Below are 24,164 nucleotides of genomic sequence, written 5' to 3'. Positions count from 1 at the left end.
TCTCGAAGCTAACACATGGGATGTTGATCGAGGGCCCACCTATGTATTAATACCTATATACACGCATTTATTGAACTTTACCAATAATACCTGTGTATTGGGAACTTTGTATAATTTTTTGTATAAAAAAATTGTTCCCCCTTTTTAACTAAATCTTTGTCACGTTGTCGTTATAATGGTAGACTTTAGATACTATTCTACAATTAAGGCATCTTTTCAAAATCATTTGTTCCTTTCGATAAGGAATACATTAATCTTCGTTGTACGTAATTGTTTTTCGTTTTTCAGACTGACTTCTACATCTCTATGTATCTGAATAAAGATAAATGACTTTATTTTTAAGGTATTATTGCTAACTGAAATTCCACTAGTTTTCTGAAAAGTTTCATCCGCCTAATGTAAACACAAATAACATAAACTAAATGAAAGGCAACGCACGAACATGTTGAAATAAACATAAAACGAAAAGAACTTTGATCACAAAATCAAAGTTCGATTCAAAGGAAATTTAGCAGAGCAGCTGCTCGCGAGCTGGTTTTTAAATCATACTTGCGCCCCACGACGTCGCGCGTCGTCCAGTATCCCCGGCACAGCTGCATGACGCCGGACACTCCACTCGCTCTCGTGTCGAACAACTTGTAGAGAGTCTCTCCACTCCGCTGCTAGCTGCCCTCAAAATCTAAAACTAATTAAACAAATATTTGGTGTTTTATTTAGGTTACATTTTGTTTTTGCAAATTCTTTTTCGCCGAAAGTTTTAATGAAAAATATTGCTGTTTGAAGTCCACAATGGCGAACTTTCTACTTATATTTGGCGCGGCTCGATGGCTTCACGGCTGGTTGTAGAGCCGCAATCAGAGACTTGAGAGAAGCAATATTTATTTATCGTGTCGTGTCGTGTTCAGCTGGACGCCCGACGACAGGACCTCGCTTCATTAACGAACACATTCAATACAAACTGAATATTTCTTAATTAGTTCTCATGAATATTTAGCGATGTTCCTCGAAAGGGTTTTTATTAAAAGCTCCTGTCGTTTGAGATATCTCGAGGTTGGTATCTCAGAGTCGTGGGCATTCTTAACGTTTTTATTAATGAATAAATATTGTATTGATAACCTAACTTGTTTATTTTATTGATTACTAGCTGACCCGCGCAACTTCGCTTGCGTCACATAAGAGAATCATAATTTTCCCCGTTTTTGTAACATTTTTCACTGGTACTCTGCTCCTATTGGTCGTAGCGTGATGATATATAGCCTATAGCCTTCCTCAATAAATGGGCTATCTAACACTGAAAGAATTTTTCAAATCGGACCAGTAGTTCCCGAGATTAGCGCGTTCAAACAAACAAACAAACAAACAATCAAACAAACAAACTCTTGAGCTTTATAATATTAAGTATAGATGGGCCTTGATGTTTGTCACTCTTTATTCTTCGGCGATTAAAGTTATATTATGAAGATTTATTGCTGACATTTACTTCTGATTTTGGACGTCATTTGCACAATATGCAAACGGAAATGGATCAATGAAATTAAACGTAGTTTAATTCTGAAGGTAATCCACTTTTTGGTTAACTAAAGTTACGTATATTTAAATCAAATAAACATATTTCACTTAGACACTATTCTAGTAGTTAGTTTGCTACAGCGCGTCGCGGCCGACGGCGACGGAGAACATCTGCCGTATGTTTACATCCACACGAACATGATTACTTTTCATTTTTCTTTCAACTTCAAAATGGTATCTGTTCTAATCGTTTGTGTACAAATGAACCGAGACGTGTTCCTAATGCTTGTTTCATGTGGTACGAGTAGGTACATCATCTGGACTCGTTCCATACAATACTTGGAATTGAGGCGAATTCGGACTTACTGGAAACGACGTCCTATACGAATCTAAAAGCTTTGAGTAACCATAAAAAACCGAACAGTAATCAAAATCCCTTAAAACCAAGAAGTTATTTATAACAGCAGTGAATTCATATGTATAATTAGTAGTAATGTATCAGAAAAACATATTAACAAGTTTATTTGTTTGTATCTCTCAGATTTCAAATACAAAAAAAATATAAGAAGCCAAGAACATTAAATTAAACTTGGTTGTTAATAAATATGGTTGACAATACTCTCATATTCTGCGTATTTCGATCGCTAGTAATTGTATAAAGCCTTAAAGTGTTCAAACGATCGCAACACAATATTGAGATATTCATTCACTTCACAGAAATAGTGGTTTTTATCGCATTAACTTGCGAAGGTATTCACCTCGGCGATTTACTTTAAAAACTTATTTTATTTCACCCGCTAATGTTATTTAAAGTAATATAGCTATCTTAAATATTTAATAGTTTTATTTTTACACTTTTTTTTTATTTCTCAGGGTGTTCTTTCTGTTTGAGCTTTTTAATTTTACTACAACTTGTAGAGTCTATGCATTTTGTTTCTTTGTGTATATTTTTCCAAGAACGCACTTTTCTAATGCCAAAAATTTCACGATAAATCTAATTATGAATACGTGACTAAACATTTGGAATTGTAAACATGACTTTGAAATAAATGAAAAAGGGCTTATCTTTATCATCGTAAATAATCGCCTTCTCTTGTTAAACTGTTTAGGGTTATAGTATGTACAGTGTGTTATATTTGACACCTCCTGTCTGTACTTATTAGAGTTATTAGTGGCATATTAAAGCTACAATCAAGATACATGTCAGTTGCGGAAGTTGAGCGTTATAACGGCTGTCTGTGTGTCGCGGACAATTTGCCGCCAGCCACGAGCCGCGCCTGACAAGCAGACTGTGTCGCGATGTAGCGCGACAAAACGCTGCGATTATGTCGCGCGATTGTTCCGCCGCGACAAGCGACGTGCCGTTACAGAGTAACGGGATCTCACCTACCCTTGTAATATGATACGGATAATAAACACAAATTGCCGTCTACAATAACATGTACATTTTACATTGCTGTTTCTAAAACCGAGTCACATATATTTGTTTCGGCTTATGCAGCGATGGGAATGACTACTCACATAGTTAAGAATACCTGCGGTTGCTTCATAACGGGACTTTACCAACCCTTATACTAAGAATATTGTAATAAACATGACTTACTGTTGACAAAAACCACTACTATATACATTGTCGTTTTAACACTGCGACAGATAAATTTACTTAACGATACACAGTAATGTAAAGGTAATTGGTTGATGTGGTAGTGAATGCGTGTGGTCCGTAAGTGAGTGCGTTTAAGTGAAGCTTGATGCATGGCATTATGTGGAGCGATTAAGGTTCGATATACGGTATCGATAACGGTGCCTAGCGACCGTCGCCGACGAGACTGATGCCTCCCACCAATGACCAATGAGCAAGTGAACAGATCATAGACCTATCATTACAGGAGATTCGCGACCATTAAGTGAATTAGCATATAACAAGTAATGCCTAACATTATTATGAGTGTAAAGTAATAATAGACTAGAGTCATACGTGTTCAATGCTCATACATGGTATTAAATTAGGTGACTGTTCACTCTAAACCGCTATTTGAAATGTGTTATGATATTTATACATAGACAGATAATATAATTAATAGTAACTGATAAGGTTTTTGATTGGCGAAACATACGTCCGATTTTTAAAATAAACCAAAGTATTTAGTACTTTTTTTGCCACGCGATTCTCAGAAGCAAACTGCTTATTAACTATGTATCTTACATACGGCAATGTTTTTTCTGTATCACAAAGAAACTTTATCTGTCCTAAAACGTATAAACCTCCGCCCAATTTCTTGATAAAAATAGACGAGGTGTTATAAAAACAAAACTGTTTGTTTTCGTTCGTCTGAATGAACAAAGAATAATTCATGTGTCTCTCACACGTCGGACACAAAGTGCGTGTATACAAGTTTACATATACATACATATGCACATGTATAGTAATAAGTGAATAGTGGTAAAAGTTCGAAATAAAATAATTGTTCGGATTTTTACCATTGAGAGTTGGTAAATCTTAGGTTTTACCGGAAAATCTTAGGATTTACCACAGTTCGGGCTTTTACAGTAACATATACATATTACACGGGAGACATGGACAGGAATAGTTTCACAAACATTGGTCCCGTGCGTGGGTCCCAACATTGTTAGATAAAGTCCAAAACTATTTGGATACTGAAATTGTAAAACAAACGTACCGTAAATATTTGCGATACATCTATTACGGACGTAGAGAACAACTAGACTCAAAACTACTATATATCTTCTATATTTAGATACATATATTATTATGTGTGGGTATCAATCCATCACGTACTTTGAAGTTAGAAATTCCTCTTGAAAAATTACGAGTCGCAATCGCTACAAGTTATCAATGGCCTAATATAGGCAAAAATTCGCGATTATGAATATTTATTATATTACTGGAATTTACATATGAAGTAGGTACTTATATTAATATCTACTCGTAAATGATTTTACTTCGTCAAGGTACTCCAACAATGAGGTTATCACATCGCGAGTACGTTGATAATCCTCCGAGATCCGCCTTCAACTTTCTTTTACAGCTTTTTACATAAAATGTTCATTATTTTTAATATCATTCACCAAAATTCGTAACGATACCTGACACTTGAAGCGTCGCAGAGTAATGATATAAATGTTGACAGCACTTACAGGCGTGTCGCGCGACGTTGCTCGCTATTCTGTGAATTTAACATTGTTCAGTGAAACGTAAAAATGTTATTTTATATAGATAATCGCTTTCCTTTTACTAATGGAGTTTAGTTTTCCCTTTGAGAGAGCTGTGATCAAATTTGTGAGCAATCCCGTAAAGTGGGATGTCATATTCCCGCGTTAAGTAGCGCTTTTAACTCGGCAAGGATACGTGCCCGTCCGCGTCCCGTCCCGTGTTCACGACGCGGCAACGTATAAATGAATAGTAGCGGGCGTAGCGACGCTCTTTTGTCTTGTCAGCGTTTTATAACATTTTACGCTGACATTACGCCTTCTCAAAATAATATTTTTAAAAAGCAGGTAATAATAACGAATCTCGCAAACACTTAGATGATCCCCGATTTCTGCACTGGAAGCCATAACTAATGAGCAGTCAAACAAAAGATAAATGATTTAAAAAAACATGCATAATACTTGTGAACAGTAATAACTGCTATGTTATATATATGTACTGTGTTCGCATAAAATAGAAAAACGCTAAACAAACAGCGTTGTTTTATTTTACGAGCTTGAACGTTTTTATGAAGTAAATAGCCGTTACTGTAGCTACGAGGATACTCGCGCAGATTGCTATGAACGAGACAACTTTGACTATTGATTCAGATGATATGTTTATGGTTTAACCGGCTCAAACGTTATAAGTGTTAGGTGTATGCGAATGTAGTTTACAAAAAAATCCAGTCCAGTAGCGCAATACTCAACAGTACCGACTGTACAGAATCGCGCTACAGTAGCACTATTCTGTACAGTCGGTACTTTCGTGTATCGAGTGTTTGACATCTAAAATGTACCGTCTACGACGTCCGCCAGAAGCGTTGAACCGATTGTCACACTAAAATTCGTAGATTCGTGTATTCGATAGTGGTAGAGAATCGAGGTACAGTTTTCAAAAGCGAAGTAAGATTTATCTAACAAAAGGATCATACGTACCTGCAGTTCGCTTCTTTTAGAACGCTAACACATCGGGGCATATCCTTTAGAATGAGTTGTGTAGTGGCGAGTGTATTCACAATCTAAAGAGTCTCACTGTGTCACATTGTTCACGATGAGCCTCATCCGTTCCACACATTGTGTATGATACAATACTGCCTATTATTCAGTCTTACCTTGGGATTCGCCACTCAGATTTGAATCACAAAGTGCGAATAACTTTATACTTTTAAATCAAATAGATCGTAGAGAGCAGTAAGACAGTAACGGCAACTAAACCTAAATATTTAAATTATCCTTACTTGTTGAGACCACATTCCGTGTCAGTCGAATTATACCACACCAGAGTCACGCTCCGTTTACCCATAAAACAGTGAAATGATATTATGACCACGATACCTATGACACATAATAACATAACAATACTGTATGACAAACCAATGCTATAATTCTATGCTTTGATTAAAACTGTACATGTTTTATCTCCCTAATTTGAAAATACATTCGTGAATAATTTGATATTCACGAATGGATTAATTTATTAAATCGTTAGGATCAAATTTTAATGTTGATACTTTCATCCATATACTTATAGTTGGTACAAATCTTCCACTAGCTCGGAGAGAGAGTAGAGCTTTGTGAAGAGAGCTAGCAAGTCACTGCCACTCTTTTCAATCGCCAAATGATTTACAATGTTGATTGGTAGTTATCGTGGAGAACGCAAATGTTGTTTTTGTTTGAATGTTATAGAGCGAGGGATGAACTTCCGAATACCTTCACGAGCCACACCAATTGTTTATATTGAATACATTGATGACTAATATAATAATATGACGTGTGTTACACGTGTTCTAGTTGCTGGTAGTGAGCGCTGAGCTAAACAGGACGGATGTTAGGAACACTAACTCAACAAAATACCACTCACTACATTGTCGGCACTTCGGCAACGCGCCCTACATTCATATTTGTATAGGAACTATAATTCTTGCCTACCAATTTATCGAAAATAGGATTATTGCCACAAAAATATACACGCTTTATCGTGTGAGAGTGCGAAATGTTAAGAAAACACAATATGTTTCTACGTTTTTTTTAACAAACTATCACTGAAACAAATTTTATCGTAATCCGTTAAGCGTTTGAATATAATACAGGCTTATTGTGTATTCTCTGTTACTTCCGTGTTTACGGTGTTGAGAAAATGTCGTTTATTTTTATGCGATGATTGAAACGCCACTCAATTCACTTTATCTTTTCTCGTCAGTAGTAGTTTGTTCATACGTTGTAGAACTGTTATTCAGCTGAAAGCAAACCTGCGTGCTCTACGAGCAGCTCTCCCGAATAAACCGTTATCTCGCTATAAATACAGTTTAACAAACAAGCAGGCACTTTGCTTCAGCAGAGCAGTTGTGCACTCACAACAGTTAAGCGAGTTCTCCTCCCCAAATGTGTTGTACGTTTGAAAGTTGGTCGTCGTGAGGCGGCGCCGGGCGCAACTTGCTATCAGCTTCCGCGCGTCGCCGCCCGCACTCCTGCCTGCCTGCAACTCGGCCTGCACTGCAGTACTGCACCCGCTGCAGTATACTGCAACAACGTGCTTTGTTTACTGCTCCCTGCACACTGTTCGTGAGAATATGTGCGCTCGTCCTCAAATAATATGCCGTGTCATTTCAAGCAAAAGTTTCAGCTTTCAAAAACATTATACTCGTTGGTACTTAAAAGATATGTTATGTTCGTTTCTCTCAAAAACCTCACTCATACAAGGAACAGTTCTTGTGTGGATAGAGACAAGGCACCACACATGTAAAACCTTTGAAAAATAATAACGTATATAGTTAATAGAGAATTAGAGCAAGTACCTGCCCCCGGGCAGCCAGACAAACTTTAATACTAACTTATCCGCTGACCACACAAAAGAAAAATATGTCACGTTACAATAAATCCGCTGTGTTTGTTGAAAAGTTCTATTTTATGCGTATACATGGAGCATGTCCTGTGTACACGACGTCTTCATGACACACATATATTGGGTTCAGTGTGGCAACAATGTGGATCGTATTTGTGAATGTATTGTAACGTCGATGATAGCTCCTTGCGATACAAGCTCCTCCACAAACGAAGTTATCTATAGTTTCCTTTGTACGTCGTTTGTTGAGAAAGAAATAAATCGCTGGATGAAAGGCACGATATGTAACAAACGAAAAGTTATTATTGTATGAATTAAGCCTAATCCGATATTATACTCAACATACTCCACAATATAGGAAGATCATTTCTTTTACATATATTTCAAGCAAATTTAAGAGCTCTTATAATTCCACAATAAGTTCGATTCGTTTAACATTTCTCTATACTTTTAAAAGATCTGATGAACTTGCCGCATTTTGTAAATGCATTATGAAAACCCTCATCTGCCCTATATTCTTAACATCATAAATGAAATAAGAAATCAGTAAGTATGTGCGTACATCGCGTATCGATCGCAGCTCGGTGCGAGCTCACGACGACGCCGGCGGCCAATAACCGTACTTCCACCTTAATCACGTTATTTTTATTCGCACATGCCAATTTTACAGGAAATCACTGCTTAAACATTCTTTAACTGAAAGCCAACCTTATCGTTATATCGACAAAGTCGTTATTGCATTTGTTGGTACATGTGAAGTAAGTGCATACTTGCAGCAATGCCGGCAGACGGCGGTATGCGGACGACCTTGCAAGCCTTCATTTCGTTCCCGGAACATGATTGTACTCGGTACTGAAAGTATATACTATACTTGGACTTGTACTCCAAGTATGGGAATGCTCCAGGTACATGTTCAGTTTGTGCGTTAATTTAAATATCTTTTGTTTCTTAGTAAATACTTCGAAATGTTCAGCGGCAAAAGAGGCTACAATGACTCCTTCTCTATGTACCTTGTATTCACAAAGCGATGATAAAACAATGATGCCATTAATTACCGAGTTTAAGTTCCGGTTGTGATTGAAAAGTTTAATATTGGATCTGACTTCAAGTAGAATATTTGTAACTTAACGGCTTATCGACAAAATCGTATCACAAATCATCTTCAAAGTACACTAATGATTCGATGCGCAAAGTCAATAATCAGTAAAATGAAAACGCAACACGCCTTGACACGATAAAGCAAAATTACATTAGCTTCACGTTGCTTTTTCGGCACCGTGCCACTAAGTCACAGGTACAATAACCAACGCATTAAGTTAAATAATAGCTGTAGGAGTAAGAACAGTGGAACATGGTTTTCCTGTTTCAAAGCGCAACAGATTGTTTACGTTTCGGTAACGTTCTGAGAAGAGAGCGAGAGATTCCGTAACACCGCGGCACCGGCGCGCCGCGGACAACCGCTTTACATAACGCTTTGTATCATTCAACTAATAAACAAATGTTATTGAAATACTGTTTGTATCATTGTACGTGATACTGATGTGTGTGTCGGGTTTCTCGGGATCTACTCGTCCAACTGACGTTCTTTTCAGTAATTTCAATGGCATAGTAATGACATATTTGATGAACTGCATAAACATGTTACTAATATCATTTTAAATAGAAAATTACGCTTATGACACATGAAGGGACAAAACGGCTACAAGAGAAAAAAATATAACTGAAATATAGCACTCACAGAGAATTTATTCTTATTTACAAGTCTGACAGTGAAGACCGCGTATTAAATTAAGCTCCATAATTAGCTACATATATTCTGACGGTTCCTCGGCGCGTGATAACAATGAGGTTCTTATTCCTCATTTATTTGATATGTTCACGTCGAATATGATATGTTTCATACAATTATCTGTTGAGGCGTGAGCGGAGTGAGCATGAGCGCGCCTCGCGAACTAAACGAATAAATTACGTGAGCACGAGTCAATAATGTGTGCCGAAAACAGGGAGCCACGGGTATGCGTACACCTCGCCAAGTTGCAAGCAAAAGAACTTGTCTTTGTCTATCTGAAAACTGCTTCTAGAAATAAATCCAAACCTTTCATCAAATTCGTATCACATGACCCGCACGTTTACACTCCGTTTAATATAAAATAGGTGCACGAAATGGAAAAAGTGTTAATACAGAGCGCATTAATGCTATGGCAACAAGGCTGCGGTCGCTAAATCGATGCTTTAAGAAACCAGTCTATGGAGTCCCATACCGATCAAGTTCAATATGCACACTCAAGCGTCATCGTTGCATCGTTGCATAATCAATTTATTGAATGGGCTATTATACGAGAAAATATTCGATGTTGACAAGTAAACGTTACCCTTTAGCGATGAGTACCCACCATCCACCAGTCACTCACGACACTGCCGATGCCGTGAGCACACCAGAGTTACTCGTGAGGAAGTTAGCTCTGATAAATAATACAATTTCTATTAAACAACATTTCATTGGAACGCGTCAAATCAATTACAAGAAATTGACTTCAAAATAAATTTAACGACGCCGCAACGTAGCAGTCAACGTGTGAGTAAGTTACTCGTGATAATTCGACGTTCGTCTTCGTATACAATAAGTAAAACTTATATATACTATAATACAAACTGGTCAATAAATTTTTCCTTGTGCGAAACATATCAAGGTGGTCTTTCAAAACCACTGAGCCTTTAAGTCAGACTTGTCATAGTCGTCACTCTACACTCACATGAATTCGGCTCACAAAACATCGCCTGCAGAATGAACGGAGCTCAATAATTTAGCTAACTCGAAAAGTTTGAGCTCAACATCTAACATGTGATGTGATAGGTACTTATAGTACAGGGGACTGATGGATGGTCTCAAATACCTGGGTTCAAAATCCTACTCTTCTAGGCTTTCGGGCAGGCATTAGTTGTTAACGTAGTTACCGACTCTTCAATATGGAACTATGAAAATAACACATGGTCGTGAATATGTACATTTTTCGATATGTGGGAGTTGATATTTCTATTTCGGGAAAATCTGTTGTGATATTTTCAATAACATAATGTAAATCGCCTGAAGCGGTGACTGAAAGTAACAAAACAACGGTCGTATACTACGTCATGGCGTGTGGTTCGGTAGAGGCTTTTGTACTTGCTCTACCCTTCTGATTGTTCGCAGAGATCTCGATGTCGCACGTAGCGTGCGTGGGCGCCTCCACGTGGTGCCAAGTGATACCAAACACTCCCAAAATTCTAATAACTCTCGCAATACCGATAATTTCTGCGAGTTTCATTTGATTTCCCCATTGATACAGTTACTGGAACACTTATAAACATACTGTTGGCTGTTGCTGCGTGATTCTTTTCTCCGAAATACGTAATACTATCATGTTTCAATACAAACTCGCAACGCCTGTGTCTAAGTGTTGAGCTGACCTCGACTCTCGCTCTTCATCATTGCACAACTACTAACCCTTGATATACTATGAGAACTTGTGTATATTTACAGCGGATCTTTCAGCGTAGTAACGTACTGAAGTACTGAGTGTAAGCACTCCTCCGTTCAAGAGGAACTTCACTCAACACTTGGTTATCATTTAATTCTCTCCGTCGGCTCGTTAATATCATCACTTCACATAAAATAAAAATTGGATGTGAGCGGAAATTGGAATTCCCCGCACAGAAGTAATATCGCGGCATCGCTCCCGATACACACACACACACACATACCTACATATATAATACACGAACATACCAAGAATCCACACAACCCCACATCGTGAACTTATGTGCTAAACTAGCTTTTGACTGCGGTTCCGACTGTTTCAGCAGATACGAGAAAAGTTTTCACAAATAAATTTTATGTAAATAAACACATTTATTTAACTTTACGTTGACATTCATACTCCAGCGTGGGAATGTGGCTTTTAGCTACATAACATTAATGAAAAACTTAGTTTCAATGTAGAGATAACGTAGAGATCTGATTAAACTTGAACCGCAAGCCAACGTTCAAGTTACTTGTGTTCTTGCGTTAGATAAGCGCTAACTTTGAATCAGAGATACACTTCAACTGAATTAGAACGTAACACGCAGAACTGAGCACTAAAAGAAAGCACACCTTGTGGAGTATTCAGGAGGTAGTATTTGACGTGTTCATAAATAATGTGGCCTCGTTGTTATCACTGGCGCTGGTCGTAAAGACGGCAGCGTCCACCGCTATCAGCCGTACATCACGCGCCGACAACAATCTGTCGCGTCACTTTATGACATCGGCCTTAGACTACAACACAGTATACTGTTTGACCCTGTTCCTTACATTTTTGATGACATTCGGTCACATTGGGTGCTGTTGTATTTTAAGGTGCACAAAAAATGCCGTGATCTTAGCTAGCTTAGCTTAGCATTGTCCTGTACTGTTTAAAACCATCTTCAAAAGTGAGGATGAAATCGCAGCACTACCGCTCTGTTACCGCAACGCACAGTGTGTGTTGGCTCTTACAACAGTAGTAGATGTTAATGCGATGAGCGCCGCCTAGCGACGGGCGACAAACACAATTGTGCGCGCAAATAGAGCGCTTCCGGAACGCGGCGCGCTCTTTATTGTACTGTGATCTAGTTTCAGAAAGTAGTGAACACAACAAACTCACTATAACTACGGATCAACTATAGATTAAGCGATAAAGTGCAGGGACTTGGGAGATGTTTTATAAAGTAGTTCACGCTTGTTTACTTGACGCTGCATTACGTGGATCTCTTCTCTATACCTGATGGAGTGTGATGAGATCTGCAGAATTTGATGGCCTACTTTTCATCATGAAGGTTCAGGGTTAAATCTCGGTCAGGAAAAATAAGAGAGCGCGAACGGCATCTATAGATTGTGAGTTAGTAGGAAACAGCAAACAGATTTGTAAACAAATAGAAAAGTTAATATATTTTTGTAATACGTTTTTCTTCTGGACTACAATAAATAAAGCGCTGAAGAAGTCATTATTTTTAATGATAGCGAACTGTCTAGGAATAGATAAAGCTCAAATGTCAAATTGCTTACATAATTTAATCATTCCATCTGTACAAATGTACCTAATTCTTTATCTATTCTGTTCTTTGGGCTATACGCATATATTGGTTATTTTTTGTCCGCCCTCGGTTATATTTATATTATTTTCTAGGTATTACTAAGGACAGCAAAGTTGTAAAGTGTCAGCTAAGTGCGCGGTTTAATCAAAGGCTGACATTTCCTCGGCGCCCACAGCCGCCACCGCGAGCCCACACCGAGACTCGCCAACTCTAAGTTGCTCACGCGTATAATTACTGAAGCCTCAAACATTCCAGATGACGTCACATCTCACCTTCTACGTAAAACTAAACTCCTCTCAAGTGTATAATGTTTCTGAATGTTATCAAAAACGATATGCCTCAGTGGTGTTCAGCGGTAAAGTTCGCGATTGCATATCACTAAGTTCAGTTAAGTTCACTCTCTGATAGTAGTGATAGTGAGCGATTTCATTGTTTGTCTTCAAGTTTATCTTTATATTAAAAGTCTTGTTGTAATTTGCCTTCACTGACACACCTCCGTCCATCTCCTCGTAAAAAGCCCGACAATATAAAAAACAAAGACTTTTTCTATCAAGCTTTATTCAATAAAAGACTGCGGTCGATGTAACCCTTTTTCCAATACCGCGTCTTTTTAAAGCCTAAGTGAAACCTCACAAATTAACGAAGACTTTTTATGAAAGTTAAAAGTTGTAGAGAGCGTCCATTACAGGCGGGCGGGGGGAGCGGGGAGGGAGCGAGGAAAGCCGCTTAAAGGTCACCACAAAGGAAACAAGACGTCTAATACTCGACCTCTATTAGAGAGGAACTAGGAGCGACCCACTACACTCTCAGTACTATCACTTATAACTACACCACGCAGCCCTTCGTGACATACTTGTGCATTCAATATTGTAGTTATGATGACCTCTTTACTACATTTCATCGGCTACAGCATACAGCGACTACAGCGAGGCGACCCGCGACCACATCAATCAATTCATAAACATGTATTCAGAGTAAAATAAACAAACGTCCACTTTAGCATTTACAATATGTGCGCGGATCTCTTTGATGTTCCGCCGTGGAGTATTTATAGTCAGATGAGTGGAATAATTCAACGGATTCGATTAACCCGGTGGACTTGTGATGCTCACCACTACGACGTTACCTACACGACTCACCAGTATACATTGTACAGTTCGACGACATTCATTGAGAACGTACCTCTGTTTACTTTGATATCGCGGCTGTTATTTTCTGAAAGTTTGAAAATGACGGGAATCTCTCATTTTGCTTCATGGGCTTCTATAATAAGTATTATAGGACGACTACTCTTAAAACACTGAACTCCGGGTTGCTCCTGCAGAAAACTAAAAAGTAAGAAGTAAACAATATTTTTGTTTGAATGTAAATTAGTCTCTTTAGTGAGCACTAAAGACACATCTCATGGGATTGTGTAAAAATACGTGTTTAGATTTGAACTTTTAAAGGACATTAAATGTGTCCTTTACGGCAGCGCAGTCGCGCCGCCCCGCGTGTTAGAATGCCATTGTTATTGAAATTGATTGCATATATCTATCTAGATACCTTGGGTTCAACAAAGCCAGGGTGGAATTTTAAAACATATTGCTTCTTTACAACGACTGAAATAAAATTATATTCGTGTATGTCTTCAAACACATTATCAGTAACCCGCAGGAATATACAACAATATGCCTGATTGCGGATAGAGATCTTTTCGACACTTGGTTTATCTTTGCATCTTGACCATCAGGATAGCCTTTCTTCCAACCTACGTTGGAGTCGGCTTCCAGTCTCACCGGATGCAGCTGAATATCAGTGTTTTACATGGAGCGACTGCCTATCTGACCTCCACAACCCAGTTACCTGGGCTATAACACGATACCCTTCGGTAAGATTGGTTGTCAGACTTTCAAGCATCTGACTACTGTTAACGACTGTCAAAGATCTTTGAAAATTACAGCCGGGACCCACAATTTAATGTGCCTTCCGAATCACGGAGGATTTCGCTATTTATAAAATGGTCACCCGTCCACAGAACAGCCTCGGCAAGCGTAGCTTAAGCTCTGAGATCGTTCCGCGCGGCAATCGTTAACTAAGCCACGAGCTCCTCTTGCGTCTTAATCCTTAGATATTATTTATTTATGGCAGCAATATAAGCGTTGATTGTAGGTATAAGCCAGTATAAGGTGACGTTGGATTGGCGTTTGTTCACGTTAGTGGTGATTTGTGAGCGCGTTTATGATCGTGTCTTGTTGACACTCGCCGCCGCCGCCGCCGCTAATACATCATAAACAGCGCGGCTCCTTTATAGCGCCATAAAGCGACGTGATCGTGACGTCGGGACATCTTCCGACACACTACACGGTTAGCTTGATACTCGTGTACACCTCTAACATGTACTTAATCATGTATCCAGTGGGTATCACCTCAGCACGGAGTCTCTAGCAACCCACTCATTGATAGAGCACGCGACGCGTTGATAAAAGGTACTGAACAGACCTTTCTTTAAGTAGTTTACAGTATAGATCTCATAAATAATGTAATAATGATGGCCTAGTTATGCTTGCAGTGTAATTATAGTAAAAGTTATTAAGTGTTGTTGAGTGTGAGTGAGTGGCAGAGATAATACGTACAAGTGGGGCAGCTTCCCCCGGCCACGCGGCCACTCGGCGGCGGTCACAACTAACTTATTTACTGATAACGCCCACGCTCTCTTATCCAATATTTACAAGTACCACAGACACTTTCACAATCAACTTGTCAAAACAATTGTTTTTAAAAATAACAGCTATCATAATGATACCATCGACGTTTTTCATTTCTATGCTTTTTAGAAAGCCGTTGTCAGCAATGAACTGCTCGCAGTATTATTTATTTTGTGGCTGGTAAAGATGAGACGCCTAAACGCTGCTACTGACTAAAATCATCTGCTAAAATATAAGGGGCATTATCCTTTTTTCGCAGCCTGTGACTAAGAATAGAGCCTCCCACTGGTTCCACCGCCGTCGCTACGTTAGCGCGACCCACTCAATACATAGCATTGAGTGTGCGTTCTTATGCAGCCGGTACAACGATGACGATAAGCTAATTTGTAGCCACTACATTTTCGTATAGAACGATAAGCAACGGTTATTTACACAAACTAGCACTCGTACTAGACAGATAGCTTATATACATCAAATAAAAGTTAATGATCAAATCTGTCGTAATTCACGGCGGTCCGCGCTCCCGGGATAATCCTGTACTTAGTGTGGTCCGTGTGTGGCTCTGATAACTGATAACAGACAGGGCTGCTGCGGGCGGCGCGCCACCCAAGTGCGCTGATAGCGAGCTCGTCAACATACCGCACTTGTGCGCACTTGTGTCACACACATTAGTTCACGTTTGAGAGAGCTTTGTTGCAATCCACTGTAGATACGAGTATGAGCGCCCTCAATTACGTCATTTGTTTAGTTGCAAGCATATTAGGAGATGTTGCATTTGCTTTATCGAGTCAATATGCTAGTAAATGCTGAGTACATTGTAGATTTCCACTTACGTGCTTTTCGAAGTACTTAAAGTTGTAGAAATTACACAAATGGCTTCAAAGAGAATCTTAGAACACTATAAATTGTAAAAGCTCAGACATTTTACGTAAACATTGTTTTTGAAGAACTTGCGTTATTCGGTTTAAGGAAAATAAAAAGTCACAATGACTTCATAGTAACTAGGATACAATAGGAGCGAGTAGGTGGGAGTGAAGCTGAAGGTTCCAATAAATAGTTGAAGTTTAGATAAAGCTGATGCAACTGTGAGCGTGGCATGGCTGAAGGCACGCGGCGGCGGCGGTCGGCGGCGAGCTGAGATCACGCTGATAGCAGCTGCTTCCAGCACTGAGCCTAGATCACCGGGTTGATACTGTGCTGGTGTTATCAAACTGAAAGCCTTTATAACATCCTGACTATTTATCGCACTAGTATGAGGTATAAGCGAGTTGACAATATTTTTCCAGCAAAGTGTAAAAGTAAAATCTCCCGAACAGAAAGGTGTATTCGATAAAATCAATTAAGCACATGAGAAAGCTACTCCGCAGTGTGTTGCATGTTCTTCCCTTATTTGGCTCAATGGAAGCCAGTAATAAAACCACTTAGAGCTCTCTGAGCTTAAAGGGCAAGTGCGGAAAGTCACACGAGCGTGAGCGCACTCGGCGGATAGCCGATAGCGGCGAGTACATGTACAGTGTACATACAGTACAGACTACAGAGACACCAGTTACAAAGTAACATTTCCATACTGCGAGTGTGCGACTGTACTGCACGAGCTGCCAGTTGCACTCACCGGTTGCTAAACATTTTATGGCGGTAAACAATCTTTGGCGCACCCATAGACTCTTTGAATTGAACGTTTGCGAAAACATTTTCAAAGAAGGCTGTTGTTATATTGAAGACAACACTCGTTAAGCTTTGACTTCAACGAATTTAAAACCAGATGAATAATACCACGATTTTTAGTAGATACCACCATGTGAACTACGTCTGTCTGTGTATTTATAACAACAATATTAGCGAAGTATGTGAGATATCAGTGTTAGTAGTAAGTAGTAGGGCGCCATACTTGCTGAAGACATCATCACATAATAATTCGTTCCCTTCCTAGCGCTATGTTTGATAATATCGGTGGTGCTCCATCTGGTCAATGTAACATTAACACGTTTCCGCGTACAGCACGTGTGTTGCAGCACTGCTGTAATACACGAACATGATCCGAGACAGCCGGGGGGCGCGCGGCGCTGCGCGGGGCGACGCGGAGCGGTGCGGTGTTAGCGAGAAATCATAACAAGCGCACTATTATTTTTATTGTTCCGAGTAACGCTGGCCTGTAATGTTTACGTTTGACGAATTTGAGCTGTTTGTTACAAGCCACAGTAACGGTTCTGCGTCGCGTCGTTCACTAGCTTTGTGTGGCGCATAAACATTGCAGTTGTAACGATTACTACTACTTGGTAATAACACAATACGTCTTGAGTGTACTAAAGTACAAATAAACGTACTCTACTAATACAGGCAGCAAATCAAACTATTTTTGTTTACATGATAATGTATGTAAGATGATGACAAAAATGCATGACGGACTGCCCTCCGAAACTCAACTTGTTACAGTAGAAAGATGCCCCTGGATAATCAGCAGCGTCTACATAAGCAATGGTCAACTTGTACCATTCTTTTGACCATTCCGAAGGACAAACAAGCAAGCAGTAAACATAATATGAACACGTGCAGGTCAGGCAAGGATTAATATTACGTCGAACGCAACATTAAATGTGTTTTGTATTTAGATGTAGTGTCCATAGTTTATGTATTATTCTCGGCGGTATAATGAATGTGTGCCATTAGCGCGGAGACATTAACATGCTTTGAATTAAGCGCGCGGTGATTTGTGTGTTTTATTAATTAACGTTTATGATGAGCGGTGCGAGGCCGCGCTCACTGTATGCCGCTGTGTGGCGTGGTGTGGCGGACACTGCGCGCGCGCATCACACACTTTATTACCTATCTCTCACTTGACAGCTCCACTGATACTGTCTCAGCGAGGACATATACGCTTTATTGGAACGGTTCTTATTAGTCAACAATCTGATACGGATTGTTTATTGTTTTAATTATAAATCAACCACGTCCTTTCTTATTTTATCAATGTCTATTATTGTAAGACAGGATTGAGAACATGTTAATTTTTATATCTAGAATGGAAACGAGTAAAGATGTTTTAGATACCTGGCTCATCTGCCTTATTGTCAATTGAGTTAATCCATGACCAGTCATCTCTACCAGTGCTGCAGTGCCAGGACACAAAGGCGTCGTTATATTTGAGTGTATGAATGTATGTAAGTGAACAATAGTCGTCCTCCGCGTTGTTTACAATCGAGGCCGCGACCTACGACGCCGAGCGATACCGAAATGTGATTACTCAACCACCAGATATTTATAGAACACACTCGATGCAGTAAACCGTATTGTTCAACTACTTGCTCCGTCAAACACGCGACTATTGTGACTGACGTCGCTACCACGTTATTATATTACAGCGCTTGTTTATAATCGAACAAAGAGAAGAATAGGGTCAAATACCACAAACATTGGCGGAAATGACGCAACAGAGTCACTCAACACGTCGAGTGGTCGTGACTTCGATTTCCATGCCCTATCCGTGTGATCCACAAATAGTTGCACGTTGTGTTACGTGCCTCTCAGTTTCATGTTAGTAATATCCCTTGAGAGACCAGAATTTCTGGTGTCGTTTTAGAAAGAAGATATTGCTTTTATAACTGGCAATATTTGCGGAAAGCGAATCATAACGGAACTGGCGATAGAGGCGCTACATACTGCTCGCGCGGCGGCGCGCGGCTCATATCTACCAATGCTCAGTTGACTGCACACACAAGTTGCTTTTATTTTGCCGGCATCTTTTCAGGTACGACTACGATTTATAGTTCCTCTTGCGTTTCGCAATTCATTGCGTTATTTCTTGAAATGCTTCAGTGAATAACAGAGGCGAAAACGTAATGGAATGTACAGTCAGGTATATTTTCACCGTATACTACAGAGTGTAGCCAAGATAGCTATTGGGTGCCGGTTTATTATATATCTAGGAAGTAATGTCTCAGACCAGACGTTACTTTTAGTATTGGTTTTAAACGAGTAAAGACTAACCATGACTGTTATGACTCGTGAGTGCGATAATAAACGTTTTTACGAACTGAAAGAATCTACAACGTAAATATTTGTTTATCGGATTAAACACCCCAGCAATGGAACAGTCAAGATTAAAATAAAAATATGCAGTTGTAAAGTAAAGAAATAAGTTTAAGTACTGAGTATGGTATGTCTGAATATATCAAAATAAAAGTTCGTACAATAATGTTCGTAGCACACATCCGTGGCAGTTAGAGCCGCACGTGTGAAGATGCGTTACATCAACATCGCTTGAGGTTAAACCGAAGGAAACTCTGAATAAACACATAAGAAATATTAAAGTTTTCGTGAACAGTAATTTTAACTTTTATATAAATTCTCAGAGCCGACGCTGGAGCTGTTGATATTTTTAAATAAACTTTGGTGTAATATATTTTTGCTTCTATTTATACATCTGCGTAAATATGTACGTCTAGACCGAACAGCGGCTCACAAACACACGCCGACGTAATCTAACTGTGAACTAAAACTGTGCAATGTTCAACTATTCCCATCATTTACACCGTGTTTATTTACTGCAGGAAGTGACTTGTTGAAAAGTTGACTGTTCCTTGTCTTCCGCGTGTATCGCGTGTAGCCAATAAAACATTAATGCACCCACGTCACTTACTATGTTTATTAATAACTCTGAATATTTTATGTTTGTCTTTGAACTGTCTAACTGTGAATTAATTAGAGGACCGACCGACTAATTGATGTGCGCTCGATTGGAAATGTGTATCGATATAAACTCGCTTCTCTCCGCTTCAGTGAACCCTAGCCCTCACGCACTTGCTTTCTTTCCTAGCCTCATTCCACACTACACATTGCGCTCGACGACTAATTGACTCTCACTGTATGGAAGTCTCTTAGTCGTTGCTTATACCATATTTCTCGTTCACGGTCAATACGGTGTCTACTATGTTACAGACACCGCCGCGCCGGTGTTAAAAATGAATCAGCTGAAATCTAACATCCTGATGGTACACAATTTTCCGCGAGGTGTGTTCGACACACACATGCGCAGGCGCAACTAATCATCTCTCAATACACAAACATGGAGTGAGTAACACTCTGAGAATCCGTTCAGCTCACTTTCTATTTCGTAAGCTGCGCCAACGTTGCGTCTTGCGTGCGATGGACTAACGATTAGCAGTAAACAGATGAGCTCACATTCAACGTGCCCATTCACTTGATAAAGAACAGGAAGACATTTAGTAACGCGTCTACAGACTGCCTGTGTTACGAACTTTGCTACAGTGTTAAGACTCGTGGGCTACTTTCCACTTGGAGTAAATATCTGTATGATAATATCATACAATATTATTGGCTGCCTGTTTTAGTCTAGTCTCTATGCTTATATCGTGGATTTGTTAAGAATGTTAGAAGTATGCTTGAGTTTACCGAGCGTATAAGACCTCCGGAAAACAATAACATGCGAAGTTAAAAACCTACTCGCGCAACTTTCAAATTAAATGGACTTGTATATAGATCACTTAATGAAAGGAAGATACATAAAGACTTAAAGCCCTCCTTCACAGGGAGTGTGATGTGCGCGGAGTTATCAGCGAGCGGCCGTGAGCCGAGTGCACCGCAATAAGTCGGCGGCGCGAGTGAGAGGCGACAGCGGGCACTTGCCCGTGTTGCAATGAGGGCAGCTGCAGACAACTACAGCCTAAACAGCTACCAATATTAATACTGGTGCCCGTCTGACTCGAATTTGAATATACTTCGAAATACCATAAAAATGAGCTTTATAATATGAGAATTAAATACAACGTTTAGTACTTATGTTATCTAGAGACGCTTACAGTGTATAATCCGACTTGTGTGATTAAGAGTGGTGCACGTTAAATAATCTCGTACAACGCGCGTTATTAGCCTAGCTTAGCTATACGTGCGTTAATAGGGCTATAAAACTCAGCCGGGAGCTAAGCTGTACCTAATATTGTGTAAATATTATAACACTACCTTCCTCTAAAATTAAATAATCTGGTACTTAGTAAATAAAACACACGATGCAATAATACCAACAAAGTTGACATTTTAATTACAACAAATAATGTGAAGACGTGAAGTAGCGCACATCTGTGAATATTATAATCTCTACCTACTATCTGGGGGCACGGAAGTGCCCCCGCAAGTCGAGCAAAAAAAAAGCGGCACGGCCGTAACATCCTTTTCTCGAAGCAATTCGGGCTATTTTTGACACCCCTATAATTTCGTTGTGGATAAAACAAGAAGCCTGGATTTTCAGCAACTAATCAGTCATTGTATAAACACGGTATATTTAAAATTTCAGTCAATTTGAACCAGTAGTTTAAGAATGACAACCTGTTAAAATTTTGAATTTTGTCACTCACTGATTCACTGACTCACTGACTCACCGATCATCAAAAGTCTAAGGTACTTCTAGCAGACTAAGAAGCTTAAAATTTAGAATACAAATAGGGTTTAGTGTCTTAATCATGGGAAAAATCAAATATTTTTTAATTTCGGTCCAGTTTTCTAAATACACCAACTGCAACAATAACTTTGTAATCCCATATAAATGTATAAGATTACAAGGTTACATTTGCAATTAATGAATTATTATTTAATTACTGTAGAAAATAAAATAAATAGGTGTAAATAGGTACCTACTATATGAGGCATAACGGGAGGGGGTATAGGGTGGGTAAGGGTGTTTAGCTCATGAAAATGAACAACATTCCCATAGGAAAATATGTTGAATTATGAAAAAAAAACGTCTTTCCATACAAATTGGACTTATGTTCGCTCTACAAAAAGAAGTGAGATGCCATCAAAAACATTCTGTAAAAACCTCAAGTCTCGCCGTAAAAAGTTGTGAGATCTATATAATACCAAGTCGATTAATCTATTTAGTCTCTACTCAAAGGACCTTATGTCTCAAGTTATTACGTATGTTATTATCATGCCAATTTAAAAAATAATACCTTTAAAACAAATAGATCGACTTGGTCATCGCAAGAAAACACAAATTCGCCATTAACATTTCAGGAGCAACACCTCGTCGTGCTGTGTAGTGTGATACATACTAATAATCAAATCATGCGATGGCCAGGTCGGTCTATTTGTTTTAAAGGTATTTATTTCTAAATTGGCATGATAATAACATACGTAATAACTTGAGACATAAGGTCCTTTGAGTAGAGACTAAATAGATTAATCGACTTGGTATTATATAGATCTCACAACTTTTTACGGCGAGACTTGAGGTTTTTACAGAATGTTTTTGATGGCATTGATACTTTACATGAGGAAAATCTATTACATTATTTTATAATTACAGCCTTTAAGGAAGGATATTTATTAACTATCATTTGAATCGGTTTAGTTAAATATAAAATTAACTAATATCGCTCCTTGAATACAAAAGGGACACAAATCGAAAACTATAAATTTTACAGGAGAGCCAAAACAAATTTTTGAAACTGTTTTTTTTAAATATTTAATATATTTATGAATTAAATATAAGATGTTAATATATCATTAGATGCGTATTTTTTAGCTCCATCTATCTACAATATAAACTTTTTAATAGCTGTTACCTGTTAGGAGAAAAAAGCATATAAGTCCCTTTTGCATTCAAAATTTGAACCAATATCATGAAAAATATGTCAAAAATTAAACACAGTTTTGCAAATAAAAATGGTTTATTGTACATTTTTTGGTAAAAAACCGTATCAAAAAGTTAAATCTTATTAGTAAATAAAACCATAAGTGAATAGACACCAGGAAAACATTGTATTAAACAATCTAAATGAAAAAATCTTTACTTATTATTAAGTAAGTAATACAATAGAGATCAACTTTGTGCGTAACTCATAATGTAATCATCATCAATCAATGGGTAACATGACGGGTAGACTGAGTGCAGCAGGAGTATTAAAGAAATAAGATAATAGAAAAGTTTAATGAGTTTAACAAACCTTTATATTTAGCATTCGTGGATTATTCTAAAGCTTTTGGCAGCATCAGTCATTCCGCCATAGAATCATCACTCCATAACTAAGACCTTCTTAAAGATACTACTATGTAGAATCGAAGCTACATACATCAAACTCATCAAAGCAATATATAACAATCTCTCTAAATCCAAAGAAGCGTGAAACAGGAAGACCCGCTATCTCCCAAATAACTAACCAGCACCCTCGAAAAAAATTTTAGGAGCCTGGCGGCAATCAAAAGGCATTGTTGTTAGTGGCAAACAGTTAACAAACCTTCGTTTTGCAGACGACATTGTCCTCTTCTCTTCCCTTGCATTGGAACTCGAATCAATGCTCAAAGATCTGAGCACGGCAAGCCTTCAGATTGGACTAAGTAAGATCCGTACAAAAATCCAGGTCATGACCAACAACACAAAACGTAGGGTCGAGGTAGGCGGGCACGTCATACACTATGTCGACGAGTACACTTACTTGAGCCAGATAACCTCTTTTAACAACCGACGGGACAAAGAGTTGAACAAACGTGTCACAAGTGCCTGGAAGAGCTCCTGGTCCATGAAAGAGCTAATGAACGGTAACCTTCCACTGTCACTAAAGTGGAAGCTCGTCGAAATGTTTATACTACCCGTCCTAACCTACGGTGCCCAAACATGGTCCCTTACGGAAAACCAAAAGTAGAAACCGAAGGTTTGCCAGAGAGAAATGGAGCGTAGTATATCAGATGTAAGAAGAACAGATCACGTCCAAAATTCTATACTGCGCTCCCAAACTCGCATAGCCGATTTAGGGAAGAAAGAACGCCAGGTTGAAATGGAACTGGGCTGGCCACATTATCCGCATGCATCC

Source organism: Anticarsia gemmatalis, chromosome 4 (assembly GCF_050436995.1).
Source record: "Anticarsia gemmatalis isolate Benzon Research Colony breed Stoneville strain chromosome 4, ilAntGemm2 primary, whole genome shotgun sequence".
Classification (NCBI taxonomy): Eukaryota; Metazoa; Arthropoda; class Insecta; order Lepidoptera; family Erebidae; genus Anticarsia; species Anticarsia gemmatalis.
This window is presented reverse-complemented; position numbering follows the sequence as displayed.